This window comes from Mchenga conophoros, linkage group LG5, assembly GCF_057382185.1.
Source record: "Mchenga conophoros isolate Kocher_MC1m ecotype Shallow Benthic linkage group LG5, M_conophoros_male_GT1.1, whole genome shotgun sequence".
Taxonomy (NCBI): domain Eukaryota; kingdom Metazoa; phylum Chordata; class Actinopteri; order Cichliformes; family Cichlidae; genus Mchenga; species Mchenga conophoros.
Genome location: NC_140530.1, coordinates 29,698,308 through 29,719,466, shown reverse-complemented (window position 1 = coordinate 29,719,466; position 21,159 = coordinate 29,698,308). Strand labels below are relative to the sequence as shown.

At 39.3% G+C, this 21,159-nt stretch overlaps 1 protein-coding gene across 3 annotated transcripts in view; it reads right to left on the bottom strand.

Moving 5' to 3' along the window:
• LOC146574808 (plasma membrane calcium-transporting ATPase 1-like) overlaps window positions 1-7,606 on the bottom strand; it is a 135,520-nt gene extending 127,914 nt beyond the window's left edge. For 2 of the 3 annotated variants that reach the window (XM_085274761.1, XM_085274763.1), the window contains exon 1: window positions 7,039-7,605. The gene's annotated coding sequence lies outside the window, so the exon portion shown is untranslated. Of the gene's footprint in view, window positions 1-7,038 lie in introns of all 3 variants that reach the window. The other variant, XM_085274762.1, reaches the window with a different exon arrangement.
• Between the last annotated feature and the right edge of the window lie 13,553 nt (window positions 7,607-21,159).

Here is a 21,159-nt window from a genome sequence, read left to right as displayed (position 1 = left end):
TTAACATCACTTCAACTGCATGTAATATAGCTACTTTGTATTGCTTTAGAGCACAACTGGCTCCACCTGTCTGTTACAGAAAGGCAAGAGATATACACCCCCTGCTGCAGTAGCACCCATTACATGGCTCTGTAATACACCGTTATAACCAAGAAATCTATTCAGGAGATTATTTAAATAAGGCTGGGCAACAAAGATCCTAATTTTGAATGTGATCTGCTCTTAAAATGCATCACCAAATAAATAGCAGCGCAGTATGAGGCCTGCTCCATTAAGGGAGAAGAAAAACAATCATAATTACTAGGGGTGCAACGATACAACAATACAAAAGCGAGTTTATTACAGAGAAATGGCTCTTTCCAAAATAAAAGCTATACTATACGCTTCTTCTGGGCTATATTCTCAGCAGCATATAAACATATCAGGTCCCCATAAGGAGAATCACGTGCTAACGGCTGTCTAAATGACTCGGGTAAAGTTTGTAGCATGTGTGCTTGTTGGTTTTGTCTGCTTCCACTTGTCTTTGCACTAGTATGATGTCGGAGTAAATGGGCTATCATATTCGTTGTGTTCCCACTAGTGCTGTCAGCGTTAATCTCGTTAAAATGACATTAACGCCACAACACGGCAAATCTCCGTTAACAAGTTACCGCGGATCGCCCCGTGCTTGGGGCTGGACGGCGTCAACACGTTAACAAGCTAACTGCGCTACCGCACTAGTTCCCACAAATTGAGCATTGCGTGGCACATCCGACATACTGTTTTACTTTTGTCCATGACGCGCTTACCATCAGGGTCATGCTTCACATGAAAACCAAGATAGTTCCAAACGCCAGATCTGAATGAGAGTGGGGGAGGTTCAATTTCGGGTAGCGTTGAGGTAGTTGCCATGTTGCAACGAGCTTAGCTTCTGTCTTGCTAGCTTGCACTGCGCTCAGTGGATCTGCACTCGACAGTGCAGCCTAGGCGGAGTAGTCGAACGCAGATCCACTGAGCGCTCAACACAGACAACATCGTCAGAAGAAAAGTTGATAAAATAAATAAAAAATGTTGTATTGTTTGATAAATATGTGTACCGAACCGAAAGCACTGTATCGATCGGTTCAATATCGATACGAGTATCGTTGCACCCCTAATAATTACTCTGGTAATTATTGAGATGATGGTTATTTAAAAATAATTATTCTAAGACTTTGAAAAAACTGTACATATTTTTTCTACTTCTTCTTTTAAAATTGGATTTTAATTATATCTTAATTTGTTTTATATAGATTATCTTGTTTTAATAGTCACTGCAAGCCACAACTGTAGCTGAAATAAAAATTAGACGAATGCCTTTATTTTACATGAACTTAGCAAAAGCCTGAACAGCTGTGACATTACTAAGATGACACTTAGTTTGTAAAACAGAAAAAACATGAGGAAAAGGGTTTCAAAGACGCAAAGAAATGATTTTAATTCTGCCTCAAAAACATCACCATGTTGGATTTTTCTGTATCTCAGAGTTTTCTGTGGCGGAAGGACAAAATACTTTATACGCAGGAAAAACCCAGCAAGTCGTATCTGATGTATGCTGATAATGAAATAATGTAATGTACTAAAGAAAAAAGATAAAATGTAAAAACCTTTTGACTGGGGTGAGATGCTGCATCAGCTAATTCAATAGAAATCTCTTTTCTTGAGCAGAGTTTTTGGTCATTAAAAACTTTTCCACTATAAATAACTGTTCCTGCACCATAGGTTTGCCTTCTTGTGGGTCCCAATTCCCAGGAGAAGAGAGGGAGTTTGGTGTTATGTGGATTGAGTGATGGTCAGCCTAACGGTGCAATCTTCAGGTACAAAAAGTGAAGACAGATCATTTTATTTTCTTGGCCAGTCCTGCAGGTAAGATCTGTGTGTGGGAAGCACTAAAGTAAATCCATGACACGTCAGTATCATCAGATACTGAAATCATAGTCAGAACAGTTTCAGCCAAGTGCTTTACAACCAATCTGCCACTACAATAAAGGCAACAGTCCAATTTACACATAAAACTGCCACTGGACTTACCAGAACAGGTTGCCTGTCTCTCACATACCTGACACATTTCTAAAATTATCGTAAAATTATGAAAACGAGGTTCATTTGTTTCCCAATTAACTGATGAGTATAGATAATGTGAGAAAACAGTGAAAATGTCCATCACAGTTTAATCACAGCCTGGGGTGATTTGTCTAGCCTGCAGCTTGACACCCAAAGCAGTTTAGAGTGATATAAGCGATCAATCAACTAATCTGTTCAGTTCTAGTTCGATCAGATGTAGGCCACCTTGCCTGAAACAGCGCCCATTTAACCTCATAATTTATTTATCCAAAAATACAGCGTTAACCTTCAGCGGCAAAAATCAGTGATGCTGCTGTTAAGGTTTAGCAACAAATAACATCAAGATGCACCAACATAGGTGTGGCAGGACCACTTCATTTGAACCACTTAATGAGAAATCTAAATAATCCTGTAAACTGTACGAGATGGTCTAATACGACCATTGTTATACATGGAAATAGCATTGATCTATCCAGTGAAGACATTCAATGAACATGTTTTGTTAGTTAGTCAACTAATTCACTGACTTGCAACTAATTTGATTACCAAATGACTGTAAAAAGGTACCCGCATAACATCTACTCCATAGATATAGAGTAGTATTACCAGATGGCCATTTTTAAAAATATCATCATTACTTTTAAGCCACTTATGTATAACTAGGCGTGAATCCTGTCTCATCTGTTGTATGGTGAATTGAAGGGGTCCTTATAGACCCTATGATGTGAACACAGGGGTGTCCTTAGGAGTTTTTCCTGGCATTCTTATGCTCATCTTGAATTATAACGTTTTCTGTCACATTTTCTTCTACTCAATTAAGATTAATATAAAACAATTCTTTCATCGACTTCCCAAAACATTTTGACATTGAATAACCATTGGCTGTCCATCTTTTCTTGATGTCTAGTCTTGAAAACACGCCATAAATCCGACTCAAACTCTTGACCTCTCTCTTGACCATTCATCCATTTTCTTCTGCTTATCCAATTCAGGGTTGCGGGGAGGGCTAGAGTCCATCACAAGAAAGGCAAGAAGATGGGTACTTCCTGGACCCTGCCTCCAGGCTGACACAGAGACAGACAACTATTCATGCTACCATTCATTTAACACCTACAAACAATTTAGAATCACCAGTTTACCACCAGCTTAGCTTTTTGACCATGTTTGCTGGGTTTCCAACAGGGATGTCCAGATGATGTTGATAAGATAACACGCAAGAGATGGCAAAATTTTGTCTTCAACTTTCATTCTGGAACCACATATCAACCAAGACACCAACATAAAACAGTGGTTTAACATAAACTTTACTTTGCTGTAACGTCTAACAAAGACACCCAGGCAAGAAAAAGTAAGCCTAGCAGATATGTCTGTGAAGGTTCTCAGTCATCCAGGTCATCGTAGTCAAAGGAGCTTGCAAAGAAAGGCGTCTGGACTTCTTTAAATTACTTGAAGACGTTTCCCCTCTCATCCGAGAAGCTTCTTCAGTTCTAAGGTCAAATGGTGGAGAGTCCCAGATATAAACCTAGTGGGAGTAACCCCCCACAGAGGGACAAAAGGACCCCCTGATGATCCTCTAATCGCCTGAGCCAAGGTGTGAAACTGGGTGTGGGTCCCAATCAGCCAGAGAGAAGGAACACACACATGTAAAGGAAGCCCTCAAAACATGCTTCTATCCTAAATGGGCGTTCTTAAAGTCAGCAAAGAGGCACAGAAAAGAAGACCAGACACCAGCGAGGGAGGATAAGAAGGACAGACGCAACAACATTGTCATCCCCTATGTAGCCGGTGTATCAGAAAAACACAGGAGAGTTTTCTCCAAGCATGACATCCCGGTGCATTTCAGACCCAGCAACACGCTCAGACAAAAACTGGTTCACCCGAAAGACAAAACGCCAAAACACAGACTTAACAATGTGGTGTATGCGGTACAGTGCAGCAAGGAATGCTCAGACCTCTACATTGGAGAGACCAAACAGCCACTTCACAAGCGCATGGCACAACACAGAAGAGCCACCTCCACAGGACAAGACTCAGCAGTCCATCTGCATCTTAAGGATAAAGGACACTCTTTCTAGGATGCCAATGTTCACATTTTGGACAGAGAGGACAGATGGTTTGAAAGAGGAGTGAAAGAAGCCATCTATGTCCACTGTGAGCGACCATCTTTGAACAGAGGCGGTGGTTTACGACACCAACTCTCTTCCATCTATAATCCAGTTTTGAGATCCCTTCCCAGACGCCTTAACGCCCACTCACATCCTGGGCCATCTGATCTCAGGAATTCGCATGATAAGGTGGGGCCAGGTTTCACAATGAACTCACCCGAAACTCCGGCTGATTGGGACCCACACCCAGTTTCACACCTTGGCTCAGGCGATTAGAGGATCATTAGGGGGTCCTATTGTCCCTCTGTGGGGGGTTACTCCCACTAGGTATATATCTGGGACTCTCCACCATTTGACCTTAGAACTGAAGAAGCTTCTCAGATGAGAGGTGAAACGTCTTCAAGTAATTTAAAGAAGTCCAGACGCCTTTCTTTGCAAGCTCCTTTGACTAAGCCTAGCAGACAGTAAATGTTTGTCTCCAACATTGGCACAACCTTTATTTTGGAGCCATGCTTGATCCAAGGCTAGATGTTAACTAGAAAAGACAGCCAGTAGGCAGTTTGGCAGTGTCAAAAGGTCAGGAGTTTGAGTTTCCCTCATAGTATTTTTTTTTTTTAATTTGTTATGTTGTTGTAGTCCATAAATAAAAGGATAATATACAACAGTTCCTTATCAGAGACTTAATTTGTTAGAAAGTCCAACCAGAACATCTAGGTGATAAGGAGGTACGTCCAACAGACGACCCTTGTTCAACTGTCATTTTCAAAACCTTGTTTAAACAAAAGCGAGACCTTAAAAAAGTGGCTCAATGCATTTGCCTGACAAGAAAATGATCCCTTCTCTAGCCCTAGGGGGGAGACACAAAACCTTTCAAGGTTGCCAGGAAGAGCATCTGGTGTCAAAATATGCCAAACCAAATAGGCAGTGCTACCTGCTGTGCTTGTGAATGGAGGACTAGTTAAAATCTTTAACCAGAATTCAGAGACAACGGTTATTCAAATTTGAAATGTTTGCTTGGTGTTATCATAATGGTTGGAAGCCACATAGTCAGATTTCATTCCAAACCTCGATAAACTGTACAGACTTCGGTGGAATACAAAAAACTAGCCATTTTCCCTTTAGAATCAAGCAAACAGCAAAGTCATTGCTGTCATACTTATAATTCAACCCTTTTCAGCAAAGAGTCTTCAAAGTTTCCCTTTCTACTAATTTCATTTTGCAAAAACCCTCTATGTTCCGATAATTTGCAGCAGCAGAAATCAGAAGGAGCAATGCCCTCTTTTGGAGGTCACAAGCTGAGGAGGAGTCACCTCATGAGCCAAGATGCGGGATCCCCCCTCCTTTCTAACGCAATAAGGCAGGACACACCCAGCTACAGAGGGGAGGAGGAGGAGAAGGTGGAGATGGATGAAATGAGAAGAGAGGAAAAAGAAGCAGAACTGCTGCTGCTCCTCCTCCTCATCCGCCCAAATAAGCCGATGACGTAAGGATGGTCCTTCCTTAATTAAAATAAAGCGCAGTCGGTAACGATTTTTCCACCCTTGTTCAATACCGGCAGCCTTGAAAACGCAGAAGTAGTATTTACAGTGCGAGTGCTAAATATGGGGGAACCACTCCAACAAGCTTAACAAGCTCATCCTGAAGGCGCCACATTCGTGTCAACAGTGTGAGGACACCACAGTGATACAGAAATATACACAATTAATATCACAACAGGGACAAACAACCGCAGCAACCAACGCTCGCTGCTCAGAGAGCTGTTTTTAACCAACTTACCACAGGTCCTGTGTTTTTTCTGATGGTAAAAGGCGCCTTTTCCGGTTACCACTGGAAATATCACTCGGAAAGCAACACACTCAAGCCAGAGACTGTTAACAAATTGTTTCCAGGCGCCCGGAGACATCCGCGGGCGGTCTGATTCCTGCCTCGCAGCCAATGCACCAGCAGATACGTGCCTCGCTGTCGCCCGGGGAGACCTGGCACCAGAGCGCCATTAAGAATCTGCTCTTTTTGATCTACATCTCCTTGTTGGGTTTGTGAAAACGCAATTTTGTAGCCATTAATAACAATTTACATACCTTTTAGAAACAACCCTTCAATTCGGCATACCCCAATGACACGTAAAAATGTAATATTCAGAATAAAATAACAACTTTTACCAGCAGGCTCCTTACTTTGGCAGGCGGCAAACTAACTAGCAGTGCGTATCCAGTTCAAAAGTTGTTTTTTTCACCAAAAGTGAGTCATCGTCTGTAAATTTTACAGGTGTCTGATTAGAAACTATTGCACAATATCACAGTGTATGCTTTATGGGTATTTTAGTTTGTCGAAAAGCGTTTTAAGTTGGATTTTAAAGTCCGCATTATGAATGAAGACCCGACTGCGTTGACTGCAGGGAGGGAACGGCACGTATCGGGGCTGTAACCTAGCTAACAGCCGGGACGTTTGGCGAGGTGAAAGAGACAGAAACCGTAACTCGGGGTTTCTGAGAGACACTGTTGCTATTAGGGAGGAAAATACGCCAAGATGCGTATTAAAGTGCGTCGGACTGGGATAATTGTGCGTTCACACCTGTGGAAAATCCCAAAAATCTCCCTGTAGTTGCTAATAATTGGGTGTCAAGGTAAAGAAACGGCAGTTATGAACGTTACCCGGATGCTGAGCAGTGCGGACAACTTGGGGGGGGGCACGACAGACCCCTTAAAACACAGCAAAATGTCACTTTCACGGTCTCCGACAGACTAAGCGAGCCTTTCTTGGCTTTCAGCCACAAGTGAATTGAAAGATTGTACAGACTCGTGGTGAGTTAAGTTTAATTAAGAAGCAAAAAAACACTGAGATTAGACGTTACCTCCACTCCGTGGATCTTCGTCCAAATCACGTCCTGTGGCTGAGTCGGAACGGTTGGGAAGCGTCTTTAGTTTAGAGGGGTTTGTCCATTTCCCAGCAGAGCTCCAACTTGAAAACTGCAGTGGCGAAAAAAATGACTGACAGGCCGGGTGGTGGTTGGTGGATAAAACCTTGAACCGTTCCTGACGTTTAAACCGTTTTTAAATACATCAGTAGGGGCACCAGCTCTGTTCCTGCAGTGGTGGCGGCAGCCCCGAGCAAGGAAAACAAACCAGATCCAGATTCAGTCAGAAACGAATCCTTTAAAAGGAGAAGATAAACTCACCCTCTCTCCCTCTCTTTTTCTCTCGCTCACTCACTCTCTCCCTCTCCTGGAATAAAAGCAGAGGAGGGAAAAGGCTCTGTTAACAAAGAGCAGATCCAGAAAATGAGGACTGGTGGTGTGTTTGTGTTGCTTAGCGGTGGGTGGAACTGGAGGGGGGGTCCGGCACACTCAACCAGACCAGAGGAAACACCAAAAGTCCGGATCAGATCTTTTCCTGCCAAGCTGGGAAACTGAAAGAGGAGGTGAGCTTGTGGTGGCGAGCAGGGGGGAGGGACCAGACCGGGATTGCCCTGTTTTTAAGGTGGATCTATGAATTAATTAGGTAACAAGGCAGAAACAGAGCCCTGCTCTCGAGAACAGCCCCGGGCCACAGATGCAGTCTGGAAACTCAAGGGGGGGGGAGAAAAAAAATCCAGATCTGGATCTATCCCGGAGCGATGTATGGAGTCTCTTTTCAGCCAAACAAATCGTTTAGAGATAGTACGTTTAGAAAAACTGTTGTCAGACTAATTTTGAGATAAAGCTTTTTAAAGACTAAAGCCATAGTTACTTCACGTTTTCAGAAAACCCTGCCCTGATTCAAGAAAAAGTCAAATTTTTACCAAAAAGTCTATTTTGGTAAAAAATAAATAAATATATAAATAAAAATAAAAAATTGTTACTAAACAGTAATAATTTGAATCAAAAAATAATAAAGCCAAAATATGATTTTTTTCCCCCTTTTTTTAGAAGAAGTATAGTTTGAGGCAAAATCCACAACAAAAGTCATATTAAATAATCACTATACTGGTGTGCATTTGAAGCCATCATATCAATTCCAAAATAATTCAAGGCTAAAGTTTCAGGATAAACTCAGAATATTTTTAAGTTTCTTCATGAATTACCCCCCTTTACCTCTTTTTTTGTATTCGCTTATTTTGTCACAAAGGTTGGGGGGAAATTAATGGGAAACACCAGTTGTAATGTAAAACTTTTTTTTCTTTTTTGAAAATTCTAGATTAAATCTGAGATCTTATTATTAATTAATAAAATTGTAATCTTTTTACTTTAAAAAGTGTTTTAAAGGTAAAGTACAATTCAAAGATGAAAATCATATTTTTTTAATATAAAATTATAAAAGTGATTGATATAATCTGATAAAATTTATCATTTACCCATTATGCCTACCAACTGACTGGCAGCCTGTCCAGAGTGTATCCAGCCTCTTCCTCAGTGACAGCTGGGAGAGGCTCCAGCCCTCCTGTGATGTTAAACTGGATGTTTTCTGTATTTTCTTTAGTTAGGCATTGAATAGTATTTGCCATTTACCATTTATGGAAATATTTAAAAACTTATTTAAGTGTTTCTTCTTCAATCACCTTTTCCACATTGCATTTAATCATTATTTATTATTAATCTCTGGCTATCTTCCACAGCTAGTCTTTATCCTGTCCATCCTGTCACTCTCAATCAGTGTTTCCCAACCTTTTGGAGCTATTTCACGTTAGAAAAATCACACGGCACACCACCAAACAAAAATGTCACAAAAAGCATATTGATAATTTTTCCCCATGCACCAGGTATAGTGAAATTGACTCGGTTTGTCCACAACAGAAATGGGCAGTAGTGCATTACAAGTAACACGTTACTGTAATCCGATTACTTTTTCAAGTAATGAGTAATGTAAGGGATTACTATTGTAAAAAAAGACATTAGATTACTTTTACTTTCCTGTAAGCACGCTGTGTTACTGCGTTACTAAACTGTCATGATTTTGTTTGTGAGAGTGTCTCATGACAATGACGTTAAAAAAAATTATAATATTAAAACTAATAAAACAATTTTTAGAAAAAGGCTTTCCATTTGATTCAATTTTATATGATGGATTATGCATAAAAAATAGAATCGGCCTGAAAGGTCTATTGCTTTTTTATGTATTCAGGTTGTGTATCATGTTTTTGAAAAGTAACTAATTACTTTTGAAAATAAGTAATCAGTAAAGTAACGGGATTAATTTTTTTCAATAAAGGAAAAACTTTAGTAACTAATTACTTTTTTCAAGTAACTTGACCAACACTGGTCCACAATATATATTTTTTGCTTTCTTCTGACCACTACTCATGCTAGGGCCTTCATCTGGGTCGGAACTTTCTGCAGGACCCAGTTCAGATTGACTACTTTTTCTTTTCAAATATTTATCTATTGCTATTTCATGCTGCGACTTCCAACAGCATGACTAGTATGTAATTTCTTCTTCGTCTTCTTCTGTTTTACGGGCGATTGGCAACCCATTTAATTAGAGCAGGTAGCTGTACTGCCCTCTAGTGGAAGAGAATGTAATTGTTCTGTGCGTTACTCACAATCGCGAGTACTAATCAGGTGGAACCAGATAATCTTCCACAGCACACCTGATCATTTCACACACAGTGGTTGGGAAACTGCATTAGATGACTGCTCTGAGCCTTGTTCTTCTGGAGGTTTCTTCCTGTTTTTTTTTTCTGTTAAAAGGGAGTTTTTCCTTTCCACTCTCACCAAAACACTTGCTCATAGGACATGATCTGATTGTTGAGGTTTTCTGTTTTCTCTTTATTATTATTGTAGGGTTTTAACTTGTAACTTGTAAAGGACATTCTTGAGGAAACTGTTTTTGTGATTTGGTACTATACAAATAAAACTGAAGTGAATTGAACCACAGTTATCAGATTACATCATATTGTGTCCATCTGTTGGACACACCCAAGAGTCTAAACAACTCCACCCTTGTAACCATGATCTAACCACTGTGCTGAAGACAAAGAAGATCCATGGTAAAATACTTTAAAACCTTTCTCAGGACATTTATTTTAACATCAATTAAGTTTCATAACTTTTTCACCCTGACAAGAATAAGCGGAAGAGAATGGATGGATAGAAGTGTTACATTAAGTTCCTGAGTTTTGTTACCTTGTAGTAAATACAAACAATAAGAAAGTGGATGCTGCAACACATTAGCAACCTGTCCACCTCTCAACCCATGACTGTGATAGCCCTCCTGTGACCTTGAACTGGACAGGTTGGTAGATGGATGGTACTTTTTATTATTATGAATATTTTTAAAGTAAAATTAAAGATTAAAACATGACAAAGGTACCTCTTTGGTGAGGTGTTTTGGGTATGACCATCTTGGAAGAGGGAGGTCTGGACATCTGTCCCTGAGACCCAGACATAGTACAAGTACAAGATGAATTGGTGAATGAAATAAAAATTTATGGAGAAAAGTTAGAAAAAGCCAATATTATTGAGTAGTAGTTATATTTTTTTTACTCAGATTTATTTGGGGACTTCCAAGAGGAGTCTTGACCCTCTGGTTGGGCACTTCTTTTGATTTATGTTCAGTTAAAAGACATTAAATTTAATCTGTCTTGAATTTAATTGAATCTCCAACAATCAACAAAGGGTCTGCTTGAAATAGCAGTCTACTGAATTGTTCTTGCGTCATCTGTTCCTTTATTATGGGGGTTTGGTTGGGTTTCATTCTCTTTGTTGTGTTTAGTTCTGGGTAAAATCTATTGAAGTTCTTCCCTGAAAATGATTTATTTAAGCCTCCAAGCTCCTGTGCACATCTGTTTAATATGGAGATATGAAAAAAAAATCAGAGACCACATCATTATAAATCAGAGGTGGAGGTGGATGTTGATGAGATGGTGATTTATTTATTTATTTTACTCGTGCAAATGCAGAACTTGAACAAAGATTCTGAAAAGAAATTTCTCTCTGACTGCCAACTGGCCACTCAATCAGCTCTTCCTCCTACGCTATGCTAATGACAGAGAGGCAGAGAGGTGGTTAAAGCTGCCATTTAACAGCACATTACACTGCCTCACTTTAGATAAAAAACTGACTGCAGATGAAAGAGAGCTGCAGAAATGTTCCAAGTCCTCACCAGTCCCTATCTCATCCTTACTGTGTGCATTTGTGAGACGTTGGTTTTATTAGTCTCAATTTACACTTGAAACACCGTATAACCTTTGCACTACACAGTTTCCTTCCAGTTATTGTTGGAGATATCAATATACTGTATTTTAAAACTCAGCAAATAAGTTGTACATTCAAGTAAGCAATTTTCAAATAGCATATTTACAAGGAAACTGGTTTTTTTTTTTATTTGAATTTTTGAATTTGTCTGACTTATATTTTGTATTGTTTTTTGTTCCATCTCCAAGGCAAAGGATCATTGCAAGTTGTTTGTCTCTTTGTCAGCAAGATTATACGAATGACTGCCAAGCAGATATTTCATCACACTTGGTGGAGAGGGGATTTAAGGAGCATTTTGGTGCAGATCCAGATGAGTTTCTTTTAAATATTTGAATAAAAATGGATTCCATTGGTTAACAGAACATTTGATGTTATGTGCATATTTAAACCATCCATCCATCCAGTTCTTTTAACATTAAATCTTAATAACATAAATTCACAAACGTTTAACTTAGAGGACCCACTTTGTTTTAATTCCAATGGTTAGGGGGTCAAGGGTGGGGTTATAAAGACTTTTGGGTGGGTGGGTCTAATTGACAGGATATGATATAATGTGATTGTTAGTATAGTCAGGAAAAGCACATTGTAAAAAATGGAAAACAGCCTGGTTTTGTTTTTTCCAAGAAGTTTATGAGCATACCATTTAGTAATATTTGACTTCAATACTCTGTGGAAAAATATAGGAAGACATCTAATAATATTATGACATTATGTATTCATTCTAACATAAATAATAAGCTTATTATGTCAATTAGTAATTAGGCATTGATCTTGAATGTTGATTTGGTGGGCTGTAGAAACAAGCTGTAAACTAACACATGCCACATCTTACAGTTTCAGAGATTTCTTTGTGTTTCATGTCAACAAGAATTGAAAAGGCCATTCGCAGCGTTGGTATAACAGGCGTCCAGACTGGAAGCGACTAGCAGCAACTAGTGTCATCTGGCTGACCACAGACAGATGAATGAACTGCTGGTGAGCAGTAGCTATTACAGAGTCTGTTTGAGGCCCAAAAATTCACAAGGAGTCCTCCAACCAGATTCATCACCATTATGTTAAAAATATTATAATGAATTAATAATAATACCAGTTTAATATTTCTTTTATGTTGGCTGAAGTAAAATGACAAAAAAGTAACATGGCATGTCATTTTACAAGGATTCTTTAGAGTGCAATGCATGTACAGTATAATAAAAAAGTAAAAGCAAAATTCTGAACTTAACATTATCAGCATTTGGAGGGGGTGACCTTATCCTTCTATTCTGGTGTTGATGCCAGAAACGATTTGGGGAAAAGATAGCATGATATAGTATAAGACACTCAAAACAGTTAATAGCATCAAATTACAAAGCTTTAACATGGCAGATATGGAATATACAATAAAATCCACACACCACAATGCACATATAGCACAATAATATGCACCAGTAATGGATGCCAATGTACTTAGAATGCATATCCAAATTTCTTTATATCAGAATTTTTTATCTTAGCATTAACAGTTTGACAGTTAGCTCAGTCGATCCGCTTTTATCATTTTACTTTAATAAAGTCCAAAATTACAATAAGTTCTCTTATATTATTGTTTATTGGCAGCTGTCATTATTCTTCCCCATCTGTTCATCCATTCATGTTCTTGCACTGATGCAATCCAGTCCGTGTTTGTGCTTTGCATCCATACAGTTAATAGATGCTTACTTCATTTGCTAGAATTAGCCAGCACCTTAACACTCCACCCTTTCATCTTTTCAGCATGGTCAAAATAGATAACTGGCAGGAGCAACAGTTTAGTTTATTTACAACATATGGTGTCCCTCAGATCTCTTAGGATGTTTCAGTGAACTGTCTTTGCACAACCCTGCAAATGTATAAATAAATAAACAAACAACAACAGGGTTGCTCCTGGTCACTCCCCTGAGCTGATCTGCCACCACCTGGATGGGGGCGGGGATTCTGGAGGCATCCCTGTTTTTGGCATGGTCACTCTGGACTCTTTTGCTGAAAAACACTATTTAGGTTTGGGAAGAGAACTTTAATGACCACGGCTGATTCTCAGTACTAAAGTCGAGTCAATTTGTCATAGAAGTTGCTCCATAGTGAAAGTGAAGTGGTTCCAAAGTATAGCAGCAAGGAGCTCTGGATAGGAATAGCACCTACCTCGTACCTTTAGAGTTGAGAGCTAAATACATGTGCTTATAGGACTGGAAATCCATCATTTAGTGAATTTCTTTGCTGATCTCTGTTGGTATGGTCTGGATCGTTATGTCACTGCAACAAAACAATGCTATCAGATTATGCTCTACATTTATGTATCAGTGGGCCAATAAAGACCCCCTCCTCTTAAGATACTGTGGTGTTGAAGATAGATATTTTCATGTTGCCCAAACTCAGAAGTGTCTTCTTGTTGTAACTGCAGTACAAGTTACTGAGCTTTGTGTCAGGACGCAGAGTTCATGGTGGATGTAGTTGATACAACAGGTCACACCTCAGTTTAGTAAACTCAAAGGGCTTGGAGCGGGTTGTCTCAAAATGTTTTTAAAACTTAAAAAAAAAAGGTGCAGATTTTTATTTAATAAATCTCAATAAGTGATATCAGTGAGTGGAGTGTTTTACTGGAAGTCAAACTGCCACTGATCGTCCTGCTGTTAGCTCTCCATAAATCAAAGCTGGACACTGTTGGTTCAGACTGTTGGAGTGTCATAAAAGGAAAACATACTTGCAAAAGGGGGTAGTATTTTTATTTATTTATTTACTTTTTAAAATGTGGATATGAAATTGAAAGTTTTTGCAGTGAACTTCAGACTTCAGATTCTCCCCATAAATTCAAACATTGTCTGATAATACTGGTGCTCATTACACCTTGTAACATGTCAGTGTTGATGTTAGACCCGACCCCTCAACTATAACTAAAATAGAAATAATGTGCCTTGTCAAGACTTACCTGCTTGATTCATTGCAGTCCTTTACCTCCCCTCTGTACCATACTGTTGTCACAACACACCCGTGATTCTAAGGTCAATATATCCTGCAGTGGCAGGACAGGCGGAAGAAGAACTTTTAATCGGAAGTCCAGCATCTGTAAATACGATAAGTATTAGGCTCTGATTTTTTTGTGTGGTCCATCTATAACGTCAAAAAACAGGTAATCCTGACATTTACTTATCGATTGTAGATAATATTGTTGTAACCTAGCTATGGGTGGGCCACAATCCACTGTACCTCTAGTCCTGTTCCCAAACAAAACACGCGAATCATGAAGAACTCCATACTGGATCAGCGGGGGCCCAGGTTACCAGCAACCACCTCTGGTGCTGTTTGCCAACTGGATGCTGCTGAAAACTGTGCTACTGTTGGCTGAAGACAAAGAGAGAGAGAGATGACATGTAAAGTGCTGGTGTAACAAGGGATGCAGGGTACAAGAGGGTTAAGATGATATTTTAGTGATTAGTTAATAAAAACAAAGTATTAAAACTTGTAGGACAAGTTTGTATCTGTTGGTTTTTGGTTCCCCCCCCCTTCCTGGTGAACTAGGGGTCAATTTGTCCTCTCACGAACAGTCAGCTTAACTGTGGTTTTGTATCAAAGGGGAGTGAGTTGACAGACCTTTCAGAATCCACAGACCAGCTGCGACTGTCACTCTTACCTGTAGGATGCATTCTGCCACTCACAGTCCGTTAGCTCTTTTTTTTCTTTTTCTTTCTCCCTCATAATATTGCATGTTATGGATGTAGTCCTGGTGAGATTTTGAGGGTGTTAGCCTATTTTGAAAGGTCAGTGTTCAGAATCAGAATACTTTATTCACTCCTAAGAAAATTATGTGGTTATAGTTGCTCCAAAACAGTCAGTACCCGACTGAACAAAATCAAATAAGAAATAGCTCTAATATATACAAATAGTTCAATTATAAATATCCAGAATATTACAAAGGTGAAATATACATGATTGACATTTTACTCTAAACTGTAAAACTTGTTATTTGTTATTTTACTGTAGAGCATAAGTAAAAGGGTGTAACTATTGTACTTTGTAGTGTGCATTAGATGGAAGAGTTGTACAGGGTGTGTCGTTCAGTGGTGCATTTGGGTAATCTCAGTCTCTCACTGAACATGCTTCTGTGACTGGCCAGCACCTCATGGAGTGGGTGGGAGGCTTTATCCAGTATTGTCCATATCTTGGACAATATCCACGTCTCCGACACCTCCTTAAGCCAGTCCAGCTCCATTCCCACAACATTACTGGTCTTGTGGATCAGTTTATTGAGTTTGTTGGCATCTGCGACCCTCAGCCTGCTGCCCCAGCATGCAACAGCATAGAGGATGGCGCTGGCCACAACAGTAAAAAAATCCTGTGCATTGCACACATGTTAAAAGACTTCACCCGCCTCAGAAAATACAGACAACTCTGGCCCTTCAACAAGGTGCTGTGAACAATCCTCAGAGATTTTTGATCCATATTGACATGATATTGACATATTGACAAGCACAGCTTGATTGTACTGCCTCGCACTCCTCTGGGGAAAGCAAGGCATTATCATGTCAGAAAAGAGACATAATCTCTTCAGCATGTCTTGGTTCTGCTCCAGGGTCTTTTCCCAGTTAAGCATGACCAAGCTGCCTGTAGGCATCATCCTGGTCAGACACCTAAACCATGTCCAGTGGATCCTTTTGTAGCAGTGGGAGCATCCATTCATCTCTGACGTTACATTGTGTTTCTCATTCTCGATGCAGTAATTGCATTGGTGTGGACTACACCGAACACAATTAAGCTGATAAGGTTCTGGAAATTCAGTGTTCTGAAATATAGAGGGATGTTTCAATGGACTCATTGAATCTGACAGGGTCTTTATGTCCTCAGTGTCCTCTTGACTGCCTCTGGCTTTAAGCTAAATTTATAGTACAAGCCTCTTATGGTCAACATGCTGTTCATTTTGTTAAAACTTTGGGTTGATTTGTGACATGATAACCTTGTATCAGATCAACCTCTTTTTCATCAGGTTGAGTTTTAAATAGCTGGAGATGATGGTGAAGTCAGTAGTGGCAGTCTTGAAACAAAAACATTCATCAATGGCAAAAAACAAAAGACAAAAGAGAGATGCTGCTTACATTGCCGTGTCCTGTGGTTAAAAAAAACACAGCAAAAAGAAATTTGAACTTTAATAAGAGATTTGTTATCATTTGAGCTTAACAAATTCAGGTATTTAGGTTATTTAATAATTTAAAATAACCTCCTGGAACCCATCCCTATACTCAAGGTCGTCTAAGTGCTTAAGTGCTTTCTGAATTGCTCTTCCACAAACCCTGAGAGTCTTAAAAAGGAAATTAGAGGCTTTTCAAGCTGAATCTTATGCTCATAATTGTGGGCTGTTCTGACTATGGGTTACACTAACTTTGCACTTATGAAATGCACTACGGGGGTTAACCAGGCTCTCCACATTGTTTCCTTAACTATCCTTCTGAGATGAGGACCGAAACAAGCTAAAGAAAACAGATGTGTTGATGAACAGACAGCTGTTTGGCTCGTGTCCATCTGACAGAACATATCCTCCTAGTTTAATCATATATATTCTTTTCATATATTTTTGCTTTAATAATAGTGCATTTATTTGTACAGCACTTTTAAAATGTAGTTACAGACCTTTTCCAAGATATGGAAAAAACTGTGCATTCAAAATGAAAACATGCACTATAATTGTTTTTTTTGTTGTTGTGTTTTTTTTAAAGGCATAAAATCTGAACAAACAGTGTGAATGAATCCATTTCCTGCTTTTTCATGCACTACTGCCGCAGTCAACATGTTTTTGGGCTCTTCTAAACTGTGCCTGAACGCCTCCTGTGTAGAAACAGATGAAGAAGTGAAGCTGCTGCTCTGCTTACATGCTGCTCACACTACGCCTGCTGTATGCCCTCTAATGGTGGGAACTTCTTTCTGTGTTTACTTTTGATTTGACTCAGAGACATGTGAATGTATAAACTGATTCATGAAAATTTTTTAAGACTTACGGAAAGCTCTGAGGGGTGTCAGACGACTTCATTCATATCATAGTCACATCCAAAAGGATGTGCTGAGAGTGATGCGCAGTCAAAAGAATCGCAATGAGAGTACTGTACCTGCAACTGACTTACTTTGCAATTTAGCATATTTTAGTTTGCAAATGTTTTTTAAGCGGGGGCCCTGATCCATAACCTAAACCATTCAAGGCATCTATTTAGTTGCTGGAGCTTGTCCACAGCCTGGAGGGAGAGCATCCCAAGAGACTCAGTTCAGGGCAAGAAAGTCACCTCTCCATCTGCTCATGGCTGCAAAGGCAGCAGGAGCTCTCACACACACACTCACACACACAAAGTTGTGTTTATGACACTTCAGAGGACATTTCATTGACTTGTATTGATTTCCTGGAGATTTACCACAACCATATCCCCTACTTGCCTAAACCTTACCCTGACCTTAAACCAAACCTTCACCCCATAATTCAATGGCTTACTTTATAGGAACTTAACTTTTGCTTTACAATGGGAGATGTGTCCCCACAATGTGACCATATAAACAAATTTATGTCCACACAAGATGAGTAATACAAACACACGAAGAGGCAAAGCAGAAGGGATACTTGTAATTTCCCAAAATGTCCTTTTGACAGCCTCAACATAGCCTCGACATATCTGAGTATCCGTTTTATAGGATTTATGTGTTTCAGCCAGCCTCAATGGAACAGCAGCCAGGAATGCAGATTGTGTCCTGGACATTTTCTCAGTCAGAGGATTCCTGTCTGACCGGTGCAGTCTACCCAGCCGTGCTCATTCTTTATGACTCAGATTACATTAAACATATTAAATTTGCTTTTTAATCTTTTCGTCCATTACGTCAGCTTATGATTAACTGGAATTTAAAATTGTTGCTCTGACTCATTCCACAGCCACTAACAATATAACCAGAATATTGTTTACCATAAATTGATGATCTAATTAAAAATGTATTAATGGTAGAAATCACTGAAAGCTGTTGTTTAAAAAAAAAAAAGAAGTGCGGCACAGACTGAAGCAGGCTTCTGACTGATCTTGTTGTCTGTAGTGTAATAGCGTCATACATCACTGTGTGGTGTGTTATTGATGCTTCTGCCCTGCAGTTTCACAGATACAAAAGACTGATTCCACCTGCGGCTCAGAGTTACTGCAGTCCTGCAGCTGTGGTGAATTTCATGGAAATGTAACTTTATACTTTGTGTTTATTTATAACTGCAAGACTCAGTGCTTCAGAATTAAACTTGTGCATCCTGTTTGAAAATACAGTTAGTTTCAGATCTTCAGCATCCTCACAGGATAAATCGTGTGGCATTTAATGCAGTGTTTGTGCAAATGTCTGGTTACTCCTCAGTATCTGAAATTAGTGCGTGTCCCATCGTCTTACTTTCAGGGACAGCTCAGGTTGAGCAATTTGGAGACTAAATTAGAGAAGGAAGGTAGAGAGGGTTTGGACATTTGCAGAGGAGGGATAGTGGGCAAAGGATGTTAAATATGGAGCTGCCAAGAAAAAGGAAAAGAGAAAGACCACAGAGAAGGACATGCAGAGGGTTGGTGTGACAAAGGAGGGTGCTAGGGATAGATGGAAGCAGGCGATCTGCTGTGGCAACCCCTAAAATGAGCAGCTGAAAGAAGAAGGCGGCCTATATATATAATAATTGGAGAAACATGTAGGGAGCATTACTCAAGTTTACTACCCAAACTCTGTATTTCAATTAATAATGTTCAGCTTCTTCAAATGATATCTCATTGCTGAATTAAAGTTTTAAACATGAAAATATACACAAAGTAAAAGTATTCACTAGACAAAATCTCTCGGCTGTATTACAACAAATAAAAAGGTGTTTACATTAAGCACATAGCTTTATCACTTATTCCAGATTAACTCTCCTCACCTTAGCTAAGTTGCTAAGACTTATAACAGCAGTTTTCTCTTCATAATATTTTCTGTTTAAACTTTCTGTACAGATACAGTTCCAGAAACACATTTTATTTTGCTCCTTGTAGCGTTGCTTTCCAAGGTACTCAGAAGAAGAAGAAAATCTTAGGTGCCCACATGACGGCCATGCATGATTCAGGTTTAGAAATTGATGTGAAAACCTCTGAATCATGGTGGTGTCATAGTACTCTGGTGGTCACCAGAAGTAAAAAGGATCACAGAATTGCCTGGGGGATGTATTCAGCTTAACAAGATTTGTATTTTCAAATCTGCAAAACAATAAATTCCTAAAGCTTTAAAGTAAATTCTACAGAGCATATCAAATTCTGCTTTCAAAACTCCACCACAGCCCCCTCAGGACACAACCCGGGGAAGATATACAAACTTTTTTATTTACTTATACTTTCAGTTACTTTTAAGTTTCCTTGAGCAGCTTTCTTTTCCTTTAATAAATAGAAATAAACCGGCAGCCTTAGTGGGACATTTAACTTTTGTCCCTTGAAGAAATCAACACTCATCCTCCTCGCAGGTTTCTAGATTGACTGTGCTCAATGAGTGGGAGAGAACAGCAGCACCTTTGACTAATCCACAGGCAAAAAGAAACATGAATCAGCCCTGAATGTGCCTACCTGAATGATCTAAATACCAAAATAAATAGCTATTTAATTTTGTTTATGTTTGCATTTGCACAGAATGAACAAGTTTATTCTGACATTCCTATCCTCTGTGAAAGCCTAGACATTGTTTCTTTCATTTACAGATATAATTTGAGTCATATTACTATTCCCTTTGCTTTTTTCTTTCTTTTCTTTCAGCCGCTCCCTTTAGTGGACGCCACATCTGCCTCCACCTCTAGCTTCCGCCTCTGCCACACCAACCTTCTGCACACCTCCTTCACTACATCACTGAATCTTTTCTGTGGTCTTCTACTTTTCCTCCTGCCTAACAGCTCCATTTTTAAACAGCTAACACAACTCTTTGCAAGTGCTCGTGCAGATAGCATGCTAACGCCAAGCTAGCCAAGAACCCAGAGTGATGTTAAAGCTGAGTGAGTGCTGACTCCAGGCCAGCAACCAGACCCTGAACTTCACACAGGTAACAAAGGGATGAGCAGTCAGGTTGCAGCCTTCGTTCTTACCTGTTCACGTTTCTAAAGTAGCGATCGCTTTCATCTTTGCTTTGTGTCATCAGGTTTTTGTTCATACCTAAATATGAAAGAGAAGGATCATGTGTGTCCGCATTAGGACAGGGATTTGTGTTGATGTGTGGGACTGTAGCCTTTAGGTTTATATTATTTAATGGTAATCACGAAACAATGTGTTTCAGGTCATTTTACGGAAAACATTTTTAAAGTAACATTAGTGTAACAAATTACTTTCTCATGTGTATTTATGTAATAGATTCCTTTGTTTGCATAATGACACCAAAAGAGGGGAAATATATCTAACATTTAAAAAAATGTGACCAAGCAACATGCAATTAATTTGCACAGATGCAATGTCTTTGATATGCTGCTTAGTGATAGGTGGTGATCCTAAAGCAGAGCCAGTGGGAACACAATGAGATAAGATAATCAATAAGAGAATCGATAACGGAATTAGAAAGGGTAAATTCTTCACATCACTTCCCATCCCTAATAATCAGTGGTTTTACAGGTCTCTGAATAAAATCTTTGCTTAGTAAAAAATTAATAAACTACAATTTAATGAGTGAAATGATTCACAATTTTATCTTTCACCTTTGAGAATGAACAAAGGATCAAACAGGTTGTTTAAAAAAAATGAAAAAAGCTGAATTGTCCTTTTATATTCCACTCGAACGTGTTCGGCTTTTAAACTAACATGTTTA